At 35.5% G+C, this 25,989-nt stretch overlaps 1 long non-coding RNA gene across 4 annotated transcripts in view; it reads left to right on the top strand.

Annotated features, from left to right (window-relative positions):
- LOC143235571 (uncharacterized) overlaps positions 1 to 25,989 on the top strand; it is a 68,488-nt gene that overhangs the window by 29,702 nt on the left and 12,797 nt on the right. For 2 of the 4 annotated variants that reach the window (XR_013019301.1, XR_013019302.1), the window contains one exon: positions 11,897 to 14,451. The exons of the other annotated variants lie outside the window; for them this stretch is intronic. This is a non-coding gene — a long non-coding RNA (uncharacterized LOC143235571). Of the gene's footprint in view, positions 1 to 11,896; positions 14,452 to 25,989 lie in introns of those variants that run through there. 4 annotated transcript variants of the gene reach the window in all.

Raw genomic sequence — 25,989 nt, 5'->3', positions numbered from 1 at the left:
AGTTCGTGAGTTCAAACAAAGTGTATGCCAGAATGGCACGTTGCCATGCCAACAGGAGAGCTTGGTTAAGCGAGCTATAGATTGTCGAACAAAGTAGTAGGAAACGGACTCTGTAGAGACGAGTAGGTGCGGGACGTGACGTGACGTACGTCGATTTCAGTTCGTTGAAAACGTTGCCGTGTATAGCGCGTGCTTCACCTCTCATAAAGGTCGTTTCCAGCTGCCACTACACTCCAGCTAAGAACACCTGTTTTTATATCAAACCGAAAAATTTACCTCTTCTGGGTGTATATATTTTCCAAAAATGTACACGACAATTTCATAGAGTTAGTATGAATGTCATAATCCAGCTCTAAAAATTTTATGCCTTTTTCACTTATTTTCTCTCTCTCTGTTTTTTTTTCTTGTCGTATCGTTTTTCATATTTCTGGATTTATTATGAGTTTATTAAAAAAAATAATATTGTATATTATTCAACATGAGGCGCGTAGCTGTATATATACCGTCTACAGTGTTGGTGTCATCTGTCTTTAGGGAATCGTTAATCTTCCCGGTCTCTTAGGCGTCTATCGTTAACTAATCAATAGATTAGGGGAGACACTCTGGGTAGGGCAGCGGGCCAGTGTGTTGTTACAGTCACACCCTCCTCGAGACATCCAAGAATCGATAGCAGACAATTCAATAATTTGTCCTCGCGCCTGTAAACGAAGGCCATGCACAGATGGATTTGTAGTTGCTAGTGGCTGTAGACTGGTATTCTTCTGAAGTTCAAGAAGAAAACAGTAAGACATTCAAAGATTCTTATAGTGAATAGAACTATTCCTCGTTGGCACTAAAGATGACAAATACGCTTGCTTGAAGACCGGTGCTTTCTAAAAATATCAAGAGGGACTGATTAATATTTACGTTGGTGATGTGAACTATATTCCTTTGAGAAGCTTAACAATATTCACCTGGAGCTGTATATAGATCCATTGGAACTGACTAACATTAACGTCATTTATCTACTGCTCATAAAAGATCAACATTATTCACCTGAATTTGGAACATCCTTGTAGTAACTGGAACAGATTAATGGTCACATGATTGGTTATGATCATGCTGTTGTTTTTGAATTGAGCACAAAGCTACACAATGGGCTATTTGTGCTCTGTTCACCGCGGGTATCGAAATCCAGTTCTAGCGGTGTGAGTCTACAGACATGCCGCTTTGCCACTAGGAGGTTATTGGTTATGTAAGGTGTCTACACTTTATGGTTGCATCCATGAATCTGATGGTTGGAGCTGTCTCAAGATATCATTGAATTTGATTAATATTAGCATACGTGATGATGTAAATTGTTGACTTCTCGTTCTGTGGCTAGAGCAGTGGTTCCCAACCTTTTTTATGCACCGCACCCCTAAAAAAAATTAATATATTCTCGCACCCCTCACAGTAATTATTTATTTGAGAATAAAGGTGAAGGTGGCCAAAACAAATGTTATCTCGCACCCCGTGGAACGTTATCTCGCCTCCCTGGTTGGGAACCACTGGGCTAGAGGATATAACTGGAACTGTTACAGTGCAAGACGACGTAAATTCACTTTTCCCAGAAATTAAACTGTGTTCACTATATGGTTGAACTCCCTAAACATATCGCTGGAACTAATTAATTCTGACGTACATGGTTATGTAAGCTCTACTAATCACAAAACTTTATTAATATTCACCTGGTGGTTGAAGGTCACTGGATATAACTTTGAAATTGATTGATGTTGTTTTACATGGTGATGTGAGCTCTTTGCTTCTCACAAACGTTTAACACGGTAACTTTCCAGAGGATGAAATGCTCTAAGGAATTCACTAGAACTAATTAATTCATGTTGACGAATGTGGTGATAGAAACTCTGTATTTCTAACAGAAATGAAACAATATGCATCTGACGACTTAAGATATCGGTGTACCTAGTCAATGTTGAAGAATGTGGTGATATTAGTTCTGTAATTCATCACTAACCTGATGACTATATGGATACATCTGACAATGTGACTGGAACTAGTCGATTTTGAGGAGCATGTGGTACTCTACCTTTAATGCTTATAGATTTATCTATTGACTAGGTCTGTTTGAAGATATTAAAGGAAATGATTAAAATCCCCACACACAACGCTAAAAATCAGGTTTCGATACCCGTGTTGGGCAGAGCACAGATAGCCCATTGTGTAGCTTTGTGCTTAATTCAAAACAACAGAAATGATTAATGCTGATGCACTTTGTAGCGTAACATAGATGTTATACAAGTTTGAAATGCCATCTTGATAAGTATATTGGTCGACTCGTTTTTGAAAAATGTTTGCGTGATAACCATTCATTAAAAATGTTTTTATTAAGAATTGGCTTAAACTATTGGGTAGTGCATACATAGATTGTGCATCTTGGACAGCTAGCTGCTCAAGGACCGCCTGAAACACTTTATAAAAGGTTCTCTTGCGAGATACCTAGTTCCACGATCCATCTGATGATACTCAGTCCGACGTTCTACAGGTCCACGTATAAAATGCGCAAAATTACACTTTGTCAAAGGGCAGTCTGTGAAAATACTCGGCCTGGAAGTTTTTAAGACCCATATGGGTCAACAAGCAGGAACCCCTCCCACACTTTTCCCCCTTATCATACAAAAAAATCGTAAACATGGTTTTAGTTATTTATTTTTAATTTTAAACGCATTTGTTTAAGTAATAACATCAGTGATTATAAGAGTTTATAGCTCTGAGGGTGGGGTAATACAATTTTTAAGCCAACTTAAGTCTTCTTAAGCCAACACAAGTCTCTAAATTTCTTTCCCTGAACTTATGAAAATACTAGGCTCAAACGCAGATTGCGCAAAATATTACTCTACCAGACGATTACGTTAATAGCAATAAGTGTTGGCCCGACATGGCCAGGTGGTCAAGGCACGCGATTCGTAATCCGAGGGTCGGGCGATCGAATCGCCGTGACACCAAACATGCTCGCCCTTTCAGCCGTGAGGGCGTTATAATGTGTCGGTAAATCCTACTATTCGTTGGTAAAAGAATAGTCCAAGAGTTGGTGGTGGGTAGTGATGACTAGCTACCTTCCCTCTAGTCTTACACTGCAAAATTAGGGACAGATGGCGCAGATAGCTCTCGAGTAGCTTTGTGGCAAATTAGAAAACAAACAAACAATAAGTGTTTAATTACTTAGTTGTTGTTGCTGTTGTTTTATTTTCTCACCGATCTTATCATAAGTTAGTGATAAACTCTCCGACGAAAATCATTCTTATGATAAGTAATTGCTATGCTCTTAAACTGGATCTGGTACGTACTATAATTTATCTCGGACAAGTCTCCGATTTATTATGTTACGTACGTTACATATTACTATTTCAAATAACTGGAAGTTTGAATTTATAAGTTAATTAAATGTTAATATGTATGTATTAAATTTGTTATATTTGCCAACAAGATTGATACACACAATTTTTTAAATATAAATATATTTGAATATACAAATATAAAAACAGTACAATTTATAATAACGGTTATTACTAATAGTTATTATAAAAGATGCTTTATGTACAAGAACTTTAGAAACTTACAAACAATACTGAGTCTTGTATCTTGTCTAGAACTGAATATTTTATCACGTTGACGGAGAACAAATTAATGACTTTTTGATATACCTGTATACTCCTTTTGACGGTTGGCTCAGCATGCACCACACGTAAATTTTTATCGGCGACAACATCTAATGTCCTAGTAGAAATACTAAGGTTCGAAATTAATTTACTAAAGTTAAACGGTTTGTAATGTTCGAAATCTACAAACGTTCCTCGTCAACTTCTGTAGTTTTACAATTAATAGGCGTTAATCACAATTGTAACTTCCGACCACTAATATTATTCTTCTGTCTCTCACTAGCTGCTTTTTATACGAATCATGCGAGACTCTAGAACGTTCACTAAAGTTCACTTGACAACAATACTGTTAGTCACCAGTATTACATACACACCTAGTACATTGTCGATTCTTACGCCCAAGAATCTGCTATAAATTTCGAGAACATGAGGGACTTGCGCAAAACACAGCCATGAAGATACGTCACATGCAAAAAATGAAAAATTATACAGAAACAAGCGTAGGCACTAAAATAAATGTACAACAGTAAATTTTTTACACATCATATAAAATGTATAATTAATTCTTTTTTTTTATTTTAAGAAAAAATTGTTTAATTTTCTTTATGTAGTTCATTCTTTTTAAGCAATATCGCTTAAAAATTAGTTTAGCTGTATGCCTGTGTCGGTAGTGTGGCAGAAATCTCTGTTTCAGAGCTGATGAAAAATACCATGAAAGGTTTCTCATAGTTTAACCTGTGGGAGAGTTATAAGAGTGACAGTTGATCTCTTAATGTGAATGGTTTCTTTGCTTTTGAATTTCGCGCATAGCTACACGAGGAATATCTACACTAGCCGTCCATAATTTAGCAGTGTAAGACCAGAGGGAGGGCAGCTAGTCATCACCACCTACTGCCAACTCTTGGGTTACTCTTTCACCAACGAACAGTGGGATTGACTGTCATATTATAATTTCACACGGCTGAAAAAGCGGTAAGAGGAGAGAAAGGGAGATATGAGTTAGATTTTAAGAATTTGAGATCTATAGCTTTACTTAATGAATACCTGAAAATTTCTTCCAAAATTATTGTATTATTGTTGTCAAACTTTATTATCTTTTTAATTCATCATAATTTACAACCTTTTTAAATAAAAAAAAATATTCCAATGAAAATATAAAGTTACTGAAAAACGTTAAGTTGTGCATCAAACTGAAAATATATTGAACGTATTAATGACGGTTGGCTTAGAAAAATAGAGTTTCCAGTTTATTATGTTTTGTGTTTTCATTACAATAAGCTTGCTTGTTTTGAATTTCACGCAAAACTACTCAAGGGCTATCTGCGCTAGCCGTCCCTAATTTAGCAGTATAAGGCTAGAGGAAAGGCAGCTGGTCATCACCACCCACTGCCAACTCTTGGATTACTCTTTTACCAATGAATAGTAGGATTGACCGTACCATTATAACGCCCCCACGGCTGAAAGTGCGAGCATTTTGTGCGACGGGGATGCGAATCCACGATTCTCAGATTACGAGTCGAACGCTTTAACCCACCTAGCCATACCGGGCCCATTACAATAAGAGTATCAAAAAGTTTTGGGTTGAAACCATATCAAATATATTCAAATATACTTCATGGACATTACGAATTTTGTGATGAACGATTCCTATAATACTAGCTATTTTAATATTTCAGACGGGCTTGGCCTAGTGGTTAATGTGAGATGCTGAACATAAGAAATTTGGCACTCAGTCCCGCAATTAGGGTAAGCCATGTAGGCGATAGGTGCTGCCAGTGATAGATTAAGATAGTTAAGTTGGGCCCTCTCAGTCCACCGAACAAATGTTCGCCGCATAAAGTATTAAAAAAAAATTAATATAACAAATTTGTAAATTTTGCCTGTTGTTTATTTTACATATATACGTATATATAACAGATGTGAAGAAAAACATGTTATCAAAGAGAAGCTCCTTTCCCACTGGTTCAGTAGCAAGTTTTATAGCTTATAACACTAAAAATCGGGTTTCGATGTTCGCTGTGGACAGAACATAATGACATTTAAATCTGCAAACTAACAATTAGCAAAACAAATTAGAATATATTACTTTCCTGAACGAGGTTGGTTTCTTTATTATTATGAAATTTTAACTGTCAAAAATATTCACACGAACATTACAACTTTCTTTTCCGAGATCCTAAGCCTTGTATACTTGTCTATAATTATATCGGCGTTTTCTTGAATATTCTATGATAGTCAAAAGCGAAAGAGCATTTATCTGCCTTTGCCAAAGCAAGATCACGGTTCATTTTCGATCTATTTCAATGGTGAAAAACTTGTTCGTGTTCTCCATTGGGTATTGGAATTGGGAGGTATATTCGTAAAGTAATTGAAAGTTTAGAAAAATTGCATCTAATCTCAAACAATAAAATTTCTCAGAAAGAAATTTGCTGTATTTTTTTTTTTTAAGGAGACTAGGTAATATTTTTCAGCTGCATACATTCCACAAGACATTGAGTGTGAATGCCTTCATCTTGCAGTTTCTCAAGTGTGTAAGAAATCCAAATATACTAGCCAGGCTTTTGTATGCTGCTTAGCTCTTCTGAAGATCTTGGAAAAGTCTGTCCATTATTACATTATAAGACCCAACTCGTAGCTTTTGACTGCTCTGAAAAATTATTTCAGAAATGCTTCTGTCATCAACGTTCCTCTTCTGTGGACTGTCAAATGAATGTGAAGGGCTTTGTATGAGCTGCCCATCATGTATCACTGTGTTTCACTGTCTGCTTTTATTGTTTGATTCAATGCCAGATGTAAGCACTTCCCATCTTTTTGTTAACTTTGAAGAAAAAGTAAAAAGTACTTGGATGTTGAATGATACTGCAATACTTCACTACAACTTGGCAAAAGTTTGCTGGTTATCTAACATATTCAACTAATTAGTCGCGCATGGAGCGTAAACACTGAATACAATTGTAGTAAATACGTCTCTCAAAACTGTGGATATTAATTCCAAGGTTTTTGAGCTTATCTACTACACTTCTTGCAAGAGACTTTAATACATATTAATATTCATAGTAGTGAATGAGTGATTATAAACCTTTGAAAAAAAAAAGCACAATAACTTCTCTATTTGATTTTATATAGCATACCATAATGACTAGTTTCTCAGTGCAACTTACCATAATGACTAGTTGTTCATCAATACTGAGACATGGCATGACCAAGTAGTGAAGACACTCGACTCGAAATCTGAGGGTCACGAGTTCGATTTCCAGTCACACCAAATGCGCTCGCCCGTTCAGCCGTGGGGGCGTTATAGGGTGACTGTCAATCCCACAATTGATTGGTAAAATAGTAGCCCAAAACTTGGTGGTGCCTTTCTTTTCGCTCTACATTGCTAAATTAGGAACAGCTAGCGCAGATAGTCTTTGTGTAGCTTTGCGCGAAATTCAAAAAGCAAACAAACAAATTATTAATACTGACATCTAGCGCTGAGTCAACATTTAATGAAAAAGTACATTGGTGGCACATTGATGAAGATTCTTCTTAAGCAATTCAATAAATTCCTTACAAACTGTAGAAGACAAGTACAAGAAAGAACGTTTCTCTTTGTTTCTGCTTTTGTGAATATGTTCAACAAGAGATAGATTAAATTCAGAAAGTTATACAACAGCCATTGGATAGTTTTTATTGTGACAAAACCCAATTATTTTATTATACCTTCTGAAAGTAAGATTCCATTGTCATAAAAAGCCAACGACTTGAGTTGTTTTTAGCTTTCTCTTCCAGTAACGTTTTCTTGAGCGAAATATATTGTTAATTTAATGCCAGTTCTATATTCTCTTGTCATTCCTAATATACTTGCTTGAATTTTCTTTTGAAGGATTTTTTTCTTTCTATTCTTCCAGTCATTGAAGCCACTGACAAATGAATTTTGTGTAACAGAAGAATATGTAGTAATAACACAGACGGACCAGCATGGCCAGGTGGTTAGGGCGCTTGGCTCTTAATACGAGGGTCGCGGGTTCGAATCTCCGTCACACCAAAACATACTTGCTCTTTCAGCCGTGGGAGCATTATAATGTGACGGTCAATCCCACCATTCTTGGTAGAAGAGTAGACCAAGAGTTGGCTGGGGGTGATGATGACTAGCTGCCTTCCCTCTAGTCTCATACTGCTAAATTACGGACGGTTAGCGCAGATAGCTCTCGTGTGCTTTGAACGAAAATAAAAAAAAAAACTAAACGAAGCTTCTCAGATTATATATATTTCACACATAAATTTAATATTGTTATTATACTATCATCGTGATTACAGTATGTCTTAAATTATTGTTAATTTTCAACTGCTAGTCAACAATTTTACGTTTCTAACAGTGTAAACAAACGATTTCATTGGCCTTTGTCTTGTCTCAAATGGAGTCAGCTGCTATTTATCACAGTTACCAGTTGATGCTGTTTTTTGTGATATTCTAAGAAATCCGGCGAAGAGTAATACAGAAAAAGAATAAATGAAATTTTAATTATGTGTGTTATTGTAAGATAGTACTTTAAAAAAGTATTAAACTACTTAATGTTTGTTTTTAAAGAAAATTATCTGGACTTATTATTTGTTTATTGCTCGTTTTAGTGCGAAGCAACATGATGAAGTTGTCGCTTTTCGTTCAGCCACCGGAAGACATGTTTGGTCTTAAAACAGCAGGACCAAGGGAAAGCTGATTGTTGAACTTCGTGTAAACCAACAGACGGTTGTCTGCAATAGCTTTTCTAATCTTGAAGAAAGGTAGCTAGCTAGCCAACCAACACCACCCATCGCTCACTCTTGTATAATCTTTACAAGTGGGATTGGCTGTTAAATTATAACGCTACCACGGTTAAAAGGACGAGCATGTCCGGAGACGGGTTTTAGTCACGTGACTTTCACGTTACGAATCCAGTATCTTAATCACAAGATGATGCCAGGGTCATATAAATAGAAAAACTTTATTAATCAACCACCAAAACGTATTGTTTATATTAATGGGCACGAAACAATAATAATTGTTTGGGTTTAATCACATAGCTACACAAAGGGCTATCTATGCTCTACTCATCACGGGTATCGAAACTCAGTTTCTAGTGGTGTGAGTACGCAGACAAACCGCTATGCCACTGGGGAAACAGATTAGAAACATCTAGGTTTGTTTGTTACCGTAATGGTAAGGTGTTTATTTGTTTAAAAAAAGCTGCGTGGTGGATGCACATATTGCGTTCGCTCAAGGATACCCCTGGTGTTTAGCAGTAAGCTTGCAGCCAAAACATAAACAACAGACAAATAAAACAATGTGAGGATCGAATCTCGAATTTTAGGGTTATATGGAAAACATGGCGAAAAAAGTTTAAAGTGTCGTTTAAATTATTAATCAGTCTTGAAACAGTTAATTATAAAAATAGGAACTTTCACTATACTATAACTTTTAATATAGTCAGGCAGCTAAAACATTTGGTGTTTATTAGAAGTTTTATTAACCATTTAACATTCCATTAGTATATAATTATTTCCTTAGTATAAAATTATTTTAGTTTTTTTCTCTTTCGCCCTGATCCCAACGGTAAGCCTGACAAACTTTCAGCGCGCCTATGATCTCACAGTCTCAAAACAATAACCAGAAGTCCATAAATGCACAGCTCAGTTGTATTTAGAGGGTTAAGTACATTTAAATCAAATGTTGATGAAAAAATATCCTAATTGTTATAAAGAAATAATGGAAGCACATTAATGGAAGTAATGTGTTTGTGTGTTTTTCTTACAGCAAAGCCACATCGGGCTATCTGCTTAGCCCACCGAGGGGAATCGAATCCCTGATTTCAGCGTTGTAAATCCGGAGACATACCGCTGTACTAGCGGGGACAATGGAAGTAATGTTGTTGTACAAGACGTCCTGATTCAAAAGGAATAGCCCCTAGTGTCTCAGCGGTATGTCTGCGGACTTACAACGCTAAAATCCGGGTTTCGATATCCGTGGTGGGCAGACCACAGATAACCCATTGTGTAGCTTTGTGCTTAATTCAAAATAACAACAATATAACAATATCAAAAGGAATTTATAAACAATAAAATTATTCGAATCAGTTGAATAACTATTTATTTGAAATGTTTACAAAAAGTTATAGCTAAATACAGTTTTGGATTTGTATGATCTATAAACTTTAAATGTGTTTTTGTGTTCTTCACTAGAGACTGATTTGGATCAAAGAGTCGAGTATGTTCAGTGATGGGTGTATCAAGGTAGAATCACATGTGTGAAATTAAATACAAATACAATAATAATCAACTATTTTTCAGTTTTAAAATATTAAGATAACATAGCAGGTGAAATAGCTCGTAAAATGGGGTTAAGCCGAACGTTGCTACTGGTTAATGTTTCAGGCTCCGGTATTCGAGACGCGAGGTTGCCAAATACATTTCGCACTTTCAGTGAATTGATAGTGAATTCTATTTTTTATTTCGGAAAAGAAGGACGTAACCCCTATGGCAATGAATGTTGTCGGCTAACTTCTCTGAATTAGAAATACAATATTAGGAATGAATATATCTGAATCAAGGAGTCTCCTATAGATGCCCATGAGATACCTCTGAGTGAGGTTGAAATTTCTGTTAAAAAAAAAAAAAAAGGCTATGGTTAGCAAAAGTGGGAACATTTCTGAGCAGTATTTTATAAGTACTATATATGATTACAGCCATGATGTTAGAAAAACACGTAGGTTCAAGAAGTCTTGAAACCAGTTTTCTCCTGAAGATTTGTTTGTTTGTTTAGAATTAAGCACAAAGCTACACAATGGGCTATTTGTGCTCTGCCCACCACGGGTATCGAAACCTGGTTTTTAGTGTGAAAGTCCGCATACATACCCCTGTGCCACTGGGGGCATGCTCCTGAAGATAAAGTTTGTTTGTTTTTGAATTTCGTACAAGGCTACTCGAGGGCTATCTGTGCTAGCCGTCCCTAATTTAGCAGTGTAAGACTAGAGGGAAGGCAGCTAGTCATCACCACCCACCGCCAACTCTTGGGCTACTCTTTTACCAACGAATAGTGGGATTGACCGTCACATTATAACGCCCCCACGGCTGAAAGGGCGAGCATGTTTGACGCGACGGGGATGCGAACCCGCGACCCTCAGATTACGAGTCGCACGCCTTAACGCGCTTGGCCATGCCGGGTCCCTGAAGATAAAAGGTCCACCTTTCGAAAGTTCTCGAGTTATGGTTTTTTTTATTTCATATATGCTTACACGTCAGACAATGAATTATGACATAAAGATACTAACCGTTTGTATTTCTTGAATTTCCTAGTAAATACACAAGAAAAATTAAACATTTGAGTAAGAAATGTTAAAAAATAACAATTTAAAAGGAAAAAACAAACAGATTTGCCACAGAAATGTTCTCGTCTTTAAAACTATAAAGCAGTGATTTCCCATTACTGCGTAACATTTTTCTTCTAATTATTGTTTATTAATTTGTCGTTCTTTCTTTTGTAGTTTTGTAGAACAAAGCCACATTGAACTATTTGTTGCATCCACCGTGAGGAATCTAACTTCAGAAATTAGTGTTGTAAGTTCACAAATTTACCGATATCTCACCCGGAAACTTTTTTGACATCATTTTAACCTTTTGAATATCCCCCTCACCCATGGCACAGCTATAACCGCTAGAAACCGGTTTTTGATTCTTGTGGTGGGCAGAGCACAGATAGCCCATTGCATAGATTTGTGCTTAACTCCAAACAATCAATTAACCTTATGAATGGAAATTAAATAATAATAAATATTTTCATTCTATTGTGTTAAACAGTATGTTAAACAGTACGAGGAAAGTTCAGATGGGGCTTATTACAAGTTTCATGATTATTTATGTTAAGTGTGTCGTACATCACCGACATTAACAAGTCACGCTCTAATAAGAGTCAATCTATAATGTAAAACTACAAGTTACTGGAAATCATACGTTTTGTTTTTTACTTTGTTCAAGATGAGTCAATCCCTCACAAGGCTTAAGTAAAAACCGACCCACACATTTTCACTTTCCTGCCACCAGGTTTATTGTTATAATAAGCGAAAACGTCTATTGGTCCGTTACTGACACTTTTGTATGCTGATTTTAACCAGTATTTTTATAAAATCGTAAGGTGCAATGAATTTTTTAGTGAGGTTAAACAAACATTTTGAGCCGTATTTACGACCGCTAACACTGTACAACAAAATTTTTGCTTCTTGAACACTGTTGGGTGTTTCTTATAGATTTTTGGCTGCTGATCACGAAAATGAGATCCAACTTTTGCCCATCACGTACAATTTCATCGAAATCTTCAGTTTCACCAGGACATTGCTACAATGGAAAAACGATATCAAGGCCACTGGAATCCGTCAATGCTTGCTGACTACTGTTGGACACTGCAACGTGATGCACCGGACATTGAGTGTGTGTTTGTGTGTGTGTTTTTTTATAGCAAAGCCACATCGGGCTATCTGCTCAGCCCACCGAGAGGAATCGAACCCCTGATTTTAGCGTTGTAATCCGGAGACATACCGCTGTACTTGCGGGGGGCGGATATTGAATTCAAACGAAAATCAGGAGTAAAACACTTTTAATTATGTTGAACTTAATAGCGTATTAGAAACATAAACGCATTTAAATACGTTATTGCCGGTAAACAGTTAACTGTCTATTTCTCAGAGTTCCAACGTGATGAAGCAAAACCAAAACTATATTTGTGCATACCCACCAGGTACCTGTCACAATCAGCAAAGACTTTTCAGGAAGCAAAGCTTTTCAAAAAAATTGTTGTGCAGTGTGATTATATAAACAGACAAAAAGATAAATGGATGAATTGATGCAATTTTTGCCTCTATTATAACAGCAGCAAATATATTAACTCTAAAATAACAGAAAACATCTGTGTAGAAATGTAGCTTAAGATTTTTAATTTATGAAGTTTCTTTCCCAGGGTGACACTGTTAACTGTTGATTTATGTATTTCAGTTTTATCTTTGGTCTACGTGTGCCTGAATAAGCTTATGTGTACTTTCAGTTGCTTCACGGAATCAGGTTTCTTGGAATTATCCTGAAATGTTAAGCAACTTTGAAACAGCTGTGTACGTGCATGCCGTCTGTAAATAAATCAATAAGACATAGAAGTTGTTCTGTCATTTACTATTCTTTTTTTATCTAATTTTTGCGCAAAGCTCGTCGAGTGCTATCTACGCTAGCCGTCCCTAATCAAGTAGTGTAAGACTAGAGGAAAGGCAGCTAGTCATCACCACCCACCGCCAACTCTTGGGCTACTCTTTTCTCAATGAAAAGGAGGATTGACCATAAACATGGTAACGTCCCGAAGGCTGAAAATGCTAGCATCTTTGGTGTGACGGGGATTCGAACCCGCGACCTTGAGATCACGAGTGGAGTGCTTTACCCACCTGGCCATACCGGGACTGATTTATTACTCAGCAGAAGTCTTGACAAGCCATCGTGGTGTACTGTACTCACATTTTTCACCTTAAAACAGAAAAATTGTTCACCTTAAAACAGAAAAACTTGTACTGATTGCCATCCGCTTAATGATTTCATGAAACAATCAATACATGTTCAGTACCGGTACTGGTGAAAACACAAAGGGCACCAGGACCCTAGTAATAAAAGGTTCTCAAAGGTATTCGATATTCATAGGTCTCATGTGTTATAGAATAGTTGTTGTATGATCCATTTGACACTTAATGTTTTTGAATACATATATATATATATATATACTGTTATTTCCATACTGCCTATAAAAATAAACTAAAAATTAGGGGATCCTATTATGAATACGTCTCTGCATCAGGACCAGAGAAAACCTGGCGCCGGGTTTGTGCAACACGCCCTTCCCAGCATACTCAAACAACTCGAGGAAGCCTTCCATTTCTTTGAATTATCTTACTTTTCTTTTTCTGTCAGTTACTGTCTAGACATTCAAAAAACCTGCCATAACTGAATCGCAACTACATTGTTCACTTGTAACGATGGCTTGGAGAAATTACATTACAATGCCATGAACTATTACAAAATAAAATAAAAAATAAATGAGTGCGCGAGATCCCTAAGAGTTTAATAACAATTGTGACATCACCTGGCAAGCAACACAATACCTTGAACACCAGACCGGCCTGGCGTCAGTTAGATAAATTGCGATCTGTATGGTAATCGGACAGTGAAAGTAGTTATTCCAAAAGACAAATTAACTGTTTGTAAAAAGCAAGTAAAATTGGTCGTTTGTTCTGTCGCTAACATTTTGCTTGATAAGATGTCATATTTTAACGTTTAGAGTTTTTGTTCTTCAAATTGTTTTATGCCAGCAACAGCCTAGTGGCTCATTCCAGATTCGCAACAATGCTCCAAGCTGACGTAATGACTGGGAAGATTCCGCGCATGCTTGATTTTTAAGTTTTCTCTCTCATTTCTTTCTTTTTTTTTTTGTATTATATTTGTTTGCTATTCAGCGCAAAGCTATACATTGGACTAATCAGCGCTCTTCTTACGTAATGAAACCCGATTTTTATTTGTATAAGCCCTCAGACTTACCGCTAATGAAGGATTATTTAAATATAAGGTTCTTACTTTTTCACATAATGACGTGTTTTTTGTTTTGGTATTTAAATACAAGGTGTAAAAGCTATAAACACACACATATATATATATCCGCGCAAGTATGCAATATTACCAAGTGAATGTTATCTTGTGAAATAGGAAAAACAGTTAGTTAGTTATCACCCTTAGATTCCATCAAGGAACATAAGGCAGCTACTCATCACCACCCACCGCCAACTCTTGGGCTTATGCGCTTGGCGATGCCAGGCTTAGGAAAAACACTAATCGAAATATATATAATTTTACCTGAGACACTAAAATTCGTTTTATGCGATATAATACACTGCTGGCCAAAATCTTAAGGTCAATGAACATAAAGGAAAATATGCATTTTACGTTGTTAGACTCAACCACTTATTTGAGTAGAGCTTCGAAAGATGAAAATAAGAAAAGGGAAGATAAAAATAAAAAAACGTTTTTAACATTTAATAGGGAAAATGTGAACACTATGAAATTAGCCTAAATACTAGCTGGTCAAAAGTTTAAGACCATACCAAAAATGCCCAACAAGAGGTCTCATTAGTGAGTTGCACGGCCGTCATTTCGAAAAACTTCAAACATGAAAAAAGTCCTTTGTCCTGCGGGCATTGTGGATTGCAGCGTTGTCCTGCTGAAAGATCCATTCATTCCCACACAAGTGAGAGTCTTCAGTCAATAAGGATGCTCTCTCCAACATGTCAATGCAGCCAGTTGCTGTTTGACGCCCCTGTATAACCTGACGCTCCATTGTTCCATGGAAGGAGAAAGCACCCCAGATCATGATGGAACCTCCTCCACTGTGTCGTGTAGAAAATGTCTCCGGTAGGATATCCTTATCGTGCCAGTAACGTTGGAAGCCATCTCGACTGTCCAGGTTAATATTTTTTCTTATCAGAGAACAAAATCTTCTTCCATTTTTCTACGTCCCATGTTTGGTGCTTCTCAGCAAAGTTTAACCGAGCTGTTTCGTGATGTGAAAGGAGGCGTGACCTTTGAAGACCTTTACGGTTGTTAAAGCCTTTCTCTCATAGATGCCGTCATGTTGTTCTTGAGCTGCATTCTGCGTCCGTAAGGGCCTTCATCTGGTTCGACGGTCGGCTGATGTCTTGTCGGACAACCCTTCGAATATTCCTGCTCAACACCGGCGAAATTGTTTTGGACCTTCCTTCCACTTGAAATTCTCGTTGCGTACCCCTCATGGTCTTTTAAGAAATTTGCAACAGCAGTTTTTCTTCGCCCAATCTCATCAGCGATGGCACGTTGAGAGAGACCTTGCTTTTGCAGCATGATAATTCTGCCACGTTCAAACTATGTCAACTTTTTAGCCTTTGCCATGTGTTTACCCAATGTAACACAGGAGATGTCAGTGGGAGATGTTGACAACGCTAATGCTTGAACACGTCTTAAACTTTTGACCAGCTAGTATTTAGGCTAATTTCATAGTGTTCACATTTTCCCTATTATATGCTAAAAAGTTTTTATTTTTATTTTCCCTTTTCTTATTTTCATCCTTCGAACCTTTTCTCAAATAAGTGGTTGAGGCTAACAACCCAAAATGCATATTTTTTCTTTATGCTCATTGGCCTTAAGATTTTGACCAGCAGTGTACTTTGTTGGAGTCTCAGTGAGCCCCTCTCCTAATAATTTTGTCTCCCACCCCCACCACTTTCAGAGAGCGATAAGTTTACCGACTTAAAACGCTACAATCCCCATGGGGGGACACAGCAGACAGCCCATTGCTTCTTTGCTTTAAAATAAACAAATTTATTTATTATTATTATTACGTTTGAAAAGTATAAGAGTAGAGGTTTACAAGCCACAACAATAAAACACTGACTTAAATAAAAGCCTTTATTTATTATGTAGAGAGTAAAGGTCGTTTATTTAACTTTACTCAATTTGATAAATTACTCCTCTGGTGGCTCAGCGATAAATGTTAAATTCGGAGTTCGATTCCAGTGACAGGCAAAGTACAGATAACCAATTGTATTTGGGATTAACAGCAAACAAACAAACAAAAACGAACAATTTAATAAATGTACATATTTTATCTAAAATTATGCGTAAGAATAACCAGTCGTAGTTGTAGATAATGTTTTAACTTCTTTTTAACTAACGCGTGATATATTGAAAGGCTCCATTGCCTTTGTGTTTACTTTTGTGAATGAAAAATTACATATGACTAGATCAAAGAACCTAATTATTAAAAACAACAAATATACGATAAAACTATAAACTTAAGCTTAGTTGAAAACATAATTTGATGTTCTGGTAGATTTGTACATAGAAATGCTTCACATAACATATGTTAAAATTGATTCAGTTTTTATGTGGAATACCAGCTTCGACCGCAAAACATTTACCGTAGTTTTCATTCCATTCACTCCCCCTCCTATTCTTTCCTTTTGACGCATGGTATTTAAGTTATATTTTCTGGTCTATTTGAAAAATGTGTAAGCAGTCAGACAAACTCTTACGTAGATGTAACTTTATTTAATAAAACTATACTTATGCAACTTTATTTAATAGAGCTACACAAAACAAGATAATGTAATCATTATATACTTATTTATGAGAGTTCGGTGTATGGCAATGTTTTATGACTTGAAACAAAGAAATTCACAGAAACAATAAATAAAATAAGTACCAAAGAAATATGTGATAAAAAAGTATTTAATGCTGTCTATGAAACGAGCAGAAGCCAGTTTATTACAAAGTAATGTAAATGTATAAGTTATAATGAAGGCACACTTAGTTGTATATGTAGAGATGTCTGAAGGAATTTTCACAAAATAATAAGCATATGGTTTCGAACGAACTGTGCACGCAAATCTTAGGCCTAAATAAATCGAGAAAGATTGTTTCTTTTGTTATTATGCACAAAGCTACATAAGGCTATCTGTACTCTTCCAGCTACGGGTATTGAAATCCGGTTTTTAACGATATAAGTCCGTAGACGCACTTGTGCTACTGATGGACATCGAGAAAGCCATGTAAATTGTATTTAGCGTAATATTAGTTTTTTAAAGGAAATTACACACATGTTACCTGTTGTTTACGTGAAATAATTTGCAAATAACAAAAAAAAAACTGAAGTTGAACTTGAAGCCAGTTGTCACGTGACGATAACGATAGTGTGCTATCGTGCAGCATATTTGTTGCATTGAAAAATTTAACTAAGGAAACAAATAAACAAAAAACGTAAAGCGATTTTGAATGGCAAAGCCAATATGCAATCTGTACTCGTGTGACAAATGTATTGTAGTTCTTAACGATATAAGATCTGTAGTGTTTAATTAAGTAATTTACAAAAAACTTCCATATAGACAAACTGACAAATGTATTATTTATATAGTTCTTATGATTCACTGATTTATATTCAAGTATTCGAGTAAGATCCGCAAAATAACAGGGGGTTCTGCGAAAAATATATTGTGAAATTAAACTGTGTGAGACATAGTATCATTCACATAATTTTGACGTCAAGCTAAGTAGGAAAGCCTGGAAGACTTCCGTCATCGAAGACATGGAGTTACATTCGCACCCTACCTTATCAACACTTATGGAAAATAAGCCAAACATTAGCGTAATTCTATGTTTGGGAATTATTACGAAAAATGCTTTGTTTATGACTGAAGATACCAATTATCTGTGAAGAAAAGGGACAACTTTTCCTCAGAAGAAGAACAGGTGTGTAGGTAATCACATGTATGTCTTAATATTTTGTCCAAACCACCAATATGTAGCATGTTCGTTAGTTACATGTAGTGGATTCAGGAACAATTTGTACCATGTTTCTGGATGAGAAAATTTTATATTTATTTTGTGTATTACCAATTTTGTAGGGAATATTTTGGTTTCCAGTGATTTCCCGTCATTTTTGAAGTGGTTTTACGCTAGTGAGGTAATAATTACTTTTCGTGAACTAATGTATCATAATTGTACAGTGAATTCACTATTTTTTCTTAGGTTTTATTGTAACCTTGAACTACTCTGAGATCGTTTCCAAGCTTTATATATATATTGTAATGGATTTATTGTTACATACTTATTTTAATACCTACTTTTATTTCAGTTTCACGCATGTGACCAATATTATTGGATGTGTATTGTGCAGTCCCACCTGTTCTCTAAATTTGTAGAAAATTCTCGAAAACAAGATCCAATAATATATAGTTTACGAAAACACTAGCATGTCTTTGAACATTGTTGAACATTCGAGAATCTCGCCTTAAAGTATATAAATCGACGCGCCGAGAGATAGAACAAAATATTATTAGTCAGCTACAGTCACTAAATTATAAGCCTCGGAAGCTATGACTGTGATTAACGCTTAATTATCGGAAAACTAGATAATGTGTGCAGAAACGTTTATAGATTTCGAATTTCAGTGAATTAACTTCGGACGTTAGCATTTCTAAGAGGACATTAAATATCTTCCTCAGTAAAATGTGAGCTCGTAAACCGCCTTAGGTTAAACAAGAATAAAGGTAGCAAGTATTCCTGTCAAGTGAAGAGTACCTGTGTATCAACATAAAAGTACTTTGTGCCTTGTGTATCTGGACCGTTGATAAAATATTCAGTTACAAACTAGATAGAAGATTGAATATTGTTTGTGAGTTTGTAAAATTTTGTATATAAATAATTATTTTTATTAACTATTTGTAAAAACCGTTATTATAAATTGTATTTTTTGTATATTAAAATATATTTATGTTAAGAAATAAATTGTGTGTATCAATCTTTTGACAAATATAATAAAGTTGATGCATGCTAACATTTAATTAACTTCTAAATTAAAATTTTCAGCTATTTCAAATTCTAAGACGTAACGTACGTCACGTAATAAATCAGACTTGTCCGAGATAAATTGTTATACGTCACAATTTATTTTGGGTTCTCTAGATATTTTATTACGTGTTCTTTTCAATCTTAAAATTTTTCATAAATATGTCCTTTATTAAGTAATTGTGTACATCATCACGTTTACATATGGGCTTAATTGTTTTCCAAACCAGAAAATGAATTTTTCAATATTTCTCTACTGTGTTACCCACTGTTCTTGAAACATTATTTAATATCGTTATTGAATAAATGTTGTATATTTAGAAAAGACACAGTTCAATTTTTAAAACTGTTTAGGGTAATGCTAAGTCACTATAGGTTTTCTTAATGTGTTCGGAACCAGATTGTTTTTAAAGAATTGTTACTGTTCCTTTTCTATATACATGTTTTTAAATACTATATTCATAGGCTTCATCTTTGAACCAACCTCGAATTAGAAAATTTTGTAAATAATCTTCATTGCATAGTTTGGTTATTTTGAATTTTGCTACACGAAGGTTATTTGGCTCTAATTTAGCAGTGTAATACTAGAGGGAGGGCAGCAAGTCATCACAACCCACCGCCAACTCCTGGGTTACTCTTTTACCCACGAAGAGTGAGACTGACTGTCACATTATAATGCCCTCATGAATGAGAGGATGACCATGTTTCATGCCAGGTCCTTTCATTATGTACAAATTATTATACAAAATTAAATTAGCTTGTTGTTAACCGAATTTTCTCTTCAAGTCCTTATTAAGTTTAAATGATACAAACTCTTATTCTTTATTCCCTCTAAATGAAATCTTTAATGTGAAACACCTAATCTTTATTTTAAATTTTCGAGATATTACCTACTCTCAGATGTTCTGATTACAATATGAATGTGCAATAAAAGCTAGCAGATAAAACCAACCTTGTAGTGAAAATGTTCCACGAAACTATTCCCCAGTAAGGCCTGGCATGGCCTAGTGGTGAGGATTTTCGACTCGTAATTTAATGGTAAAACTGATAGATAAGAAACCATATCTCGACAATGAAATGTGTTATGATAACAAACCGCGTCAGGATAGAAAATTAACATGTATCTATTGTATTTATAACTTTTAATGAAAAGCAAGTTCACTTTGTCATATAGGGTTGTGCTATGACTTAAACTTCCCATTAATTAACACATAAGATTTTTGGAAGTTTGTTTTATTTCATTTCAGTTTGAATAAAGAATCGGTTAAGTAAACAACTCAACTTTCCTGGTGCTCACAATACACTTAATTTACTAACTGGCAGTTAGCCATGTTTTCTTTCAAGAAAGATAGCTCATAATGGACGGATAGACTTCATAATGGCAAATTGCATAATGGCCTGAGTTGGCATGTCCTTGCAATCAGTTATCATAACATAAAGATTACGTGGACAAGGTGTGGTTGTGTAACTTCACGTTGTTGTGATTAGGTTTTGTCACCGTGTTTACTTTTATAAAATAATTTTCTATAAACTTTAGTCATTTCTAGATGTTGCCAACTTTTTGTAGATAGTAACCTTAACTTTTTTCATAATTTAACATTTGCATTGTTTAAAGTTATTATGTATTTACATCCTACAAAATTTATCAGAGCTAATTTATTTTACAGTCTTTCTTTTAGTATAGCTAACAAGGAAGATCACAATGCATTGGGGCCCGGCATAGCAAAATGGTCAGGGGGCTTGACTCGCAATATTTGGGTTCGAATCCCCGTCATATCAAACATGCTCGCCCTTTCAGCCGTGGGGGCTTTATAATGTAGTAATCAATCCAACTATTCGTTGGTAAAAGAGTAGCTCAAGTTTGGCGGTGGGTGGTGGTGACTAGCTGTCTTCCCTACAGTCTTACTCTGCAAAATTAGGTACAACTAGCGCAGATAACCCTCGTGTAGCTTTGTGCGAAATTCAAAACAAGCACATAAACGCACCGAATATGATAAGATTAATTTATTAAAGGTTTCTTTACAATTGACTTTCAATTTAATACACCCATCACAAACAGTTTTTTATGTTTTGTCTTCTGCAGCCTATTATGACATTGATTGTGTTTTGTTTTTACCTCTCTTGAATATAATCTTAAAGTGCAAAGAGATAAACATAATTACATTTTATAACTCGTTATTCTTCAAACTTTCTATTAGCAGGCTCTAAATGATTGTTCTTTGGGAAAATTGTACAACATAAAGTACCACACAGTAGAAGGAAAAAGGAATTTTACTGTAATAATCTAACGATATCACTGTTGCAGATGTTTGTGCTGTCCTTGAATGGGTGAACAGCCAAACTCTTACACATGTGAGTGAGCATCTCAACTCTATTATTACACAGAAATAACGCTTTTACAAAAAGTAAGATGTACAACTTGGAGGAGGAGGAAGAGTCAGGTTCTGAGGCGGGGTAGAAAGTAAATAAGTTAGCAAGTTCTGGGGAGATACCTCTTCTGAGTCTTGAACTTTTCTCATTGCTTCAAAGTTCTCTAAAATCTATCACCCTACGGCCATAATTTTGAAAAGGAAAATAAGTGTGATATGGTGTTCTCATCAAAACAACCCCTTGGACAAAATGAAATCTTTTTGGTAGTGAGTAGGCTAAGGCATCTTATACTTTGTGGAGCAATCTCTAGAGAATCCATAGATATATGCCAATCAGGAGACAGAGTCCTATCTCTGGTTGATGCTTTTCACAGGAGATATGCCATTAGTGGAGGGGAGCTCTGTCAGCACGAACAGTGGTCACTCGTGAATAGAAATATCCAAAATGTCCTGAAAGTTAGGAGTCAGGTAAACTACCTCAATAATCAAAGATGAGTGTGCATTCATGGAAAAGAATTATGACTAATGGGAACAGCAGAGACCCTCTATAAGATGAGAGAAAAGCTGTCAAGATAATCATTTACCGCAGAACAAGCAGAAATTTGACAGGACCCATGGATAAGATATAGCTATTATCTCAGCATCCCACGACTTCGGTACTAGGAATTAATATTCGCTAGAGTGTCTGACACCCTGATCCCTCTTACTTAACAGTGACTCATATTCAGCTTGAAGTATAATAGTAGATAGAGCATAATACACAGCCTCGCTAACTAATAAATTAATATTTGCTCTAAAATTTTTATGAACGCTATAAGTGTAGCTACCAGTTGGGCCGCCAATTGTGGTTTCATTTCTTTAAGTCGTATGCTGAATCGTTTTTTTGGGGGGCATCACTTTTTTCACATCTAAGGTGTTTTTTAGTCACGGCATAGTGGATCATAGAATGGGTCTGAGTTTTTCAAATACAAACTTTCAGCTCATAGCTCCGTCATATCCTGACTGATCTGGGATCCAATTACAATTTTGGACTCATATGTTAATTTAATATAATTTTAGCTGAAATAATTTCAATTTGAGAGTCGTCTGGTAAAAATCCTGATGAGGATAATAAACAAAATCTGCCGTGAGTTTCTGTAAAATTTGTAGTTCTAAAAAAGGTATCAAGAAAAGCTAAGATCTATATTTGACCTTTTAAAATAACCCTGAGTTAAAATAGGTAGTTAATTCAAAATAGGATTTTATTTTCTCAGCTACAATAAACATATTAGACACATACTCATTGCAATGAAGTTTTAAAATGTGTTTTATAAGGAGGCATAACGGGGCGAAAAGTTAGTTTGAGATGCAGAAATAACACTTTCATATCGATGGAAGTTATGACGTAGATAATTAAAAAGTATTAAAATAATAAACCTCATATGCGATTATTTGGGATCAGAGCTCTTCAGTGAAGCCTGCCCTCATCCCGGTGGACGTGCTACTAACACCTAGATCAAAATTAAGTATTTCTTTTAAAATAAATGTTAAGTAGCTTCCACTGAATCAACGAAATATAGCGCGGTTGGTATTTTGCTTAGGAGATAAGTAAATAGTTTCTATTTATTTTCAGTTAAAAATCAAAGAGTAAAAACCCTGAAGGAAAGAAGAACTTATGTTTTTCTCTAAGAAAACGTCTCACATAAAAGTGGACCAAAGTATGCAGTTCTACGGTTCTTGTGTTGTCACATCTAGAATGCTAGTCTGCGAGATTTCCTGGTTCAAAAATTCTCCTTTGAATTACTTACTACTGTAGATACCTTATCCTTTCTGTCAGTGAAGAAAATGGTAAATGCAACAGAAGTAAAGTGTTTTTAAAATATAATTCCTGAACTGAATCAAAAGTAAAGAATTTTTTTGTTTCTATAAATTTGGTCTTTGAACAAATATTCTGTACTTCGTGACAAATTTAAAGAATTTATATCATTTGTCACATTTTCATTTCATGTACTCTACAAATTACGAAAAATCAGCTAATTCAGTAGTTCGTGGGTTCTCTTGCTTTTATGGTATATTAGTCTTACCAGAAGTGAAAACCGTCTCGGTCATTCAGACCGACTACGAACGGTGAAATTAATAATGTTACTGACTTTTATAATTTTTTGTGTTCTTAGATTCATATTTTGCATAGTATTCAATGAGTAAAGCGACGTATATTTATTCCCCTAGATCAATAAGATGTGTGTATGTGTGTGTGTTTTCTTAGAGCAAAGCCACATCGGGCAATCTGCTGAACCCACCGAGGGGAATTGAATCCCTGATTTTAGCGTTGTAAATCCGTAGACTTACCGCTGTACTAGAGGGGGGGCAGCTCAATAAAAATGCTCCACTTTCATTTCATCTTTAAATTTTTCTCAGGAAATTTTGTTCAAATCAACACCATTATATTGTAAGAAAATCCATTCTTGTGTTACCAAACATCAAAGAGCATTTCAGGACATATAGTGGTAAGTCTACGGATTCACAACGCTAAAATCAGGGGTTCAATTCCTCTCGGTGGGCTCAGCAGATAGCCCGATGTGGCTTGGCTATAAAAACACACACACATATATAAACGTGATATCAAGTAATGTGCTAAACTGTGATAATACCAGGAGCTAAATATCACCCGATTTTACGTGAAAGTTTTGGCACCTCATGTGAACAATTTTTGGAAAGACGTCAGCTATAAACTAATATCTGAAACAACAAATAAAATGAAATGAATACATTTTAAGTTATAACAGACCAGTAAGTCCAGGAACATACATTAATAAGCATCATTATAAACATACATATACCTTATGACAGTGAGTAAGGAAGGACAATACTTTCTATACATCCGAGTTTTTTGTTTGTTTGTTTTCCGTGGTATAATTTTGAGCCAGACACCAAGTTCTATTTTCACAACGCTGTTAGCTAACTTTGGACAATGATATAAAAACATTTGACATTTGATCCAGAAGGGAATGTTGGTCTTGCTTGAGTGTAGCAAGCGAAGGCTGACACCCGGAAACCGAGGCTCCAGTAAGTAAGCGTAGGTTTTGGAACGAACGGGCGACGTAAACAAACCAATAATTTACGTGGTTCTGCGAGTTGGAAGACAGACGCGAGGCAGACAATCATTTTTGATAGACATCCGGGCTTGTCGAGAGCGTGTTTTTATAGCTGCCAGATGGCAACTCACTTTCTTTGAAACCTAATTTCAGCGTATAAAGAACATACATTTATGAATATCACTGTTCTAAACATGCGTGATAAAATATTATTTTCAGAACACTAGATTTCTACAAAACATATTAAATCAATTCCTCTATAATCTGATCGATGTCGACTTCTACGTTTGTGCTATTAACAAATATGTTAAACGATGAATATAAAACAATGATAATGACATAAAACTGTCCATTGTTATAAATCTTAATCAAGTGTACCGATATATATTTAAATCAAGCAAAACTGTAGTCTAGTGTAGAATGTTGTGGCATTTTCAGAGTAGCTAGTTAAATTTTTTTAATCTATATAAAGAGATTGTTTATGATGTTTGAAAAGTGGTCCAAAATCAGAAAAGGTTTTATGAGCCAATGCTATTATACCTAGCCTTCAGGTATTGCTTAAGCATGTTGAACTAGGATATTATTTTTTTCGCGTAACAACAATTCACAAATTTTCAATAGAAAATTGTTTAGTCTTCAATAGATTAGCCACATGCAAAGCTTTGAGATAGCTCTTTGTGAGCGCTTTTTATGTAGCTCTTCCTCAATTAGCATATATAGAGTGGTGTACTCTACTGGTACTGATTCTAAGAATTTTTCTTGCTTATTTATGATTTTGCAAATTAATCACTAGATTAAAGGAGTTTTTGTTTCTTTCAAATTTCGCTTCTTTCAAACAATTTAGTGCTCTACAACTTTCCACTAGAGGCTGAGAAATGTGAACATCCGCTGATATCTCAGCGAAAGTTAAAATATTTTAATTTTCTTGTCCATTAATTAAGTATACCCCACCAGCAGTAATAACATTTCGGTTGACAGTACAGAACGATAAACAACATGGTAGACAGTAACGTTAATTATCAAAAAATAAGAAATTTTACTTTTTACGTCTTCTGTGTCTAGTTTTGTCAAAGAATGTTAAATTCTTGTTTTAAGAATATGGTACTTCGCGATAAAAAAGCTTGCTGTACATGTAAGCAAACTGAACGAACCTTTGGACTTCAACGGTTCTGACTACTACAGATCACCGGAGTAAAGTGCTTCAGGTCAAAAAGTCCAACTACAAAGTCACCACAGCATAAGCGATTGCCTCACATTTTGCGCAGAATGCATCACGCTGAGAAAATCCTCATTCGAGTTTTTACAGGGTTGTGTGTGTGTGTTTTATACCAAAGCCACATCAGGCTATATGCTAAGTTCACCGAGGGGGACTCGAACCCCTGATTTTAGCATTCTAAATCCGTCAGCTTACCGCTGTATTAACAGGGACAACAGGGTTGTTGATAAGCAAGCAAAAAGTTAAGTTCACAAGCAACTGAACTTTTAATGTTATAAAACTTA

Source organism: Tachypleus tridentatus, chromosome 12 (assembly GCF_004210375.1).
Source record: "Tachypleus tridentatus isolate NWPU-2018 chromosome 12, ASM421037v1, whole genome shotgun sequence".
Lineage (NCBI taxonomy): Eukaryota > Metazoa > Arthropoda > Merostomata > Xiphosura > Limulidae > Tachypleus > Tachypleus tridentatus.
Note: the sequence above shows the minus strand (reverse complement) of the source record. Positions and strands in the feature narration are given on the sequence as shown.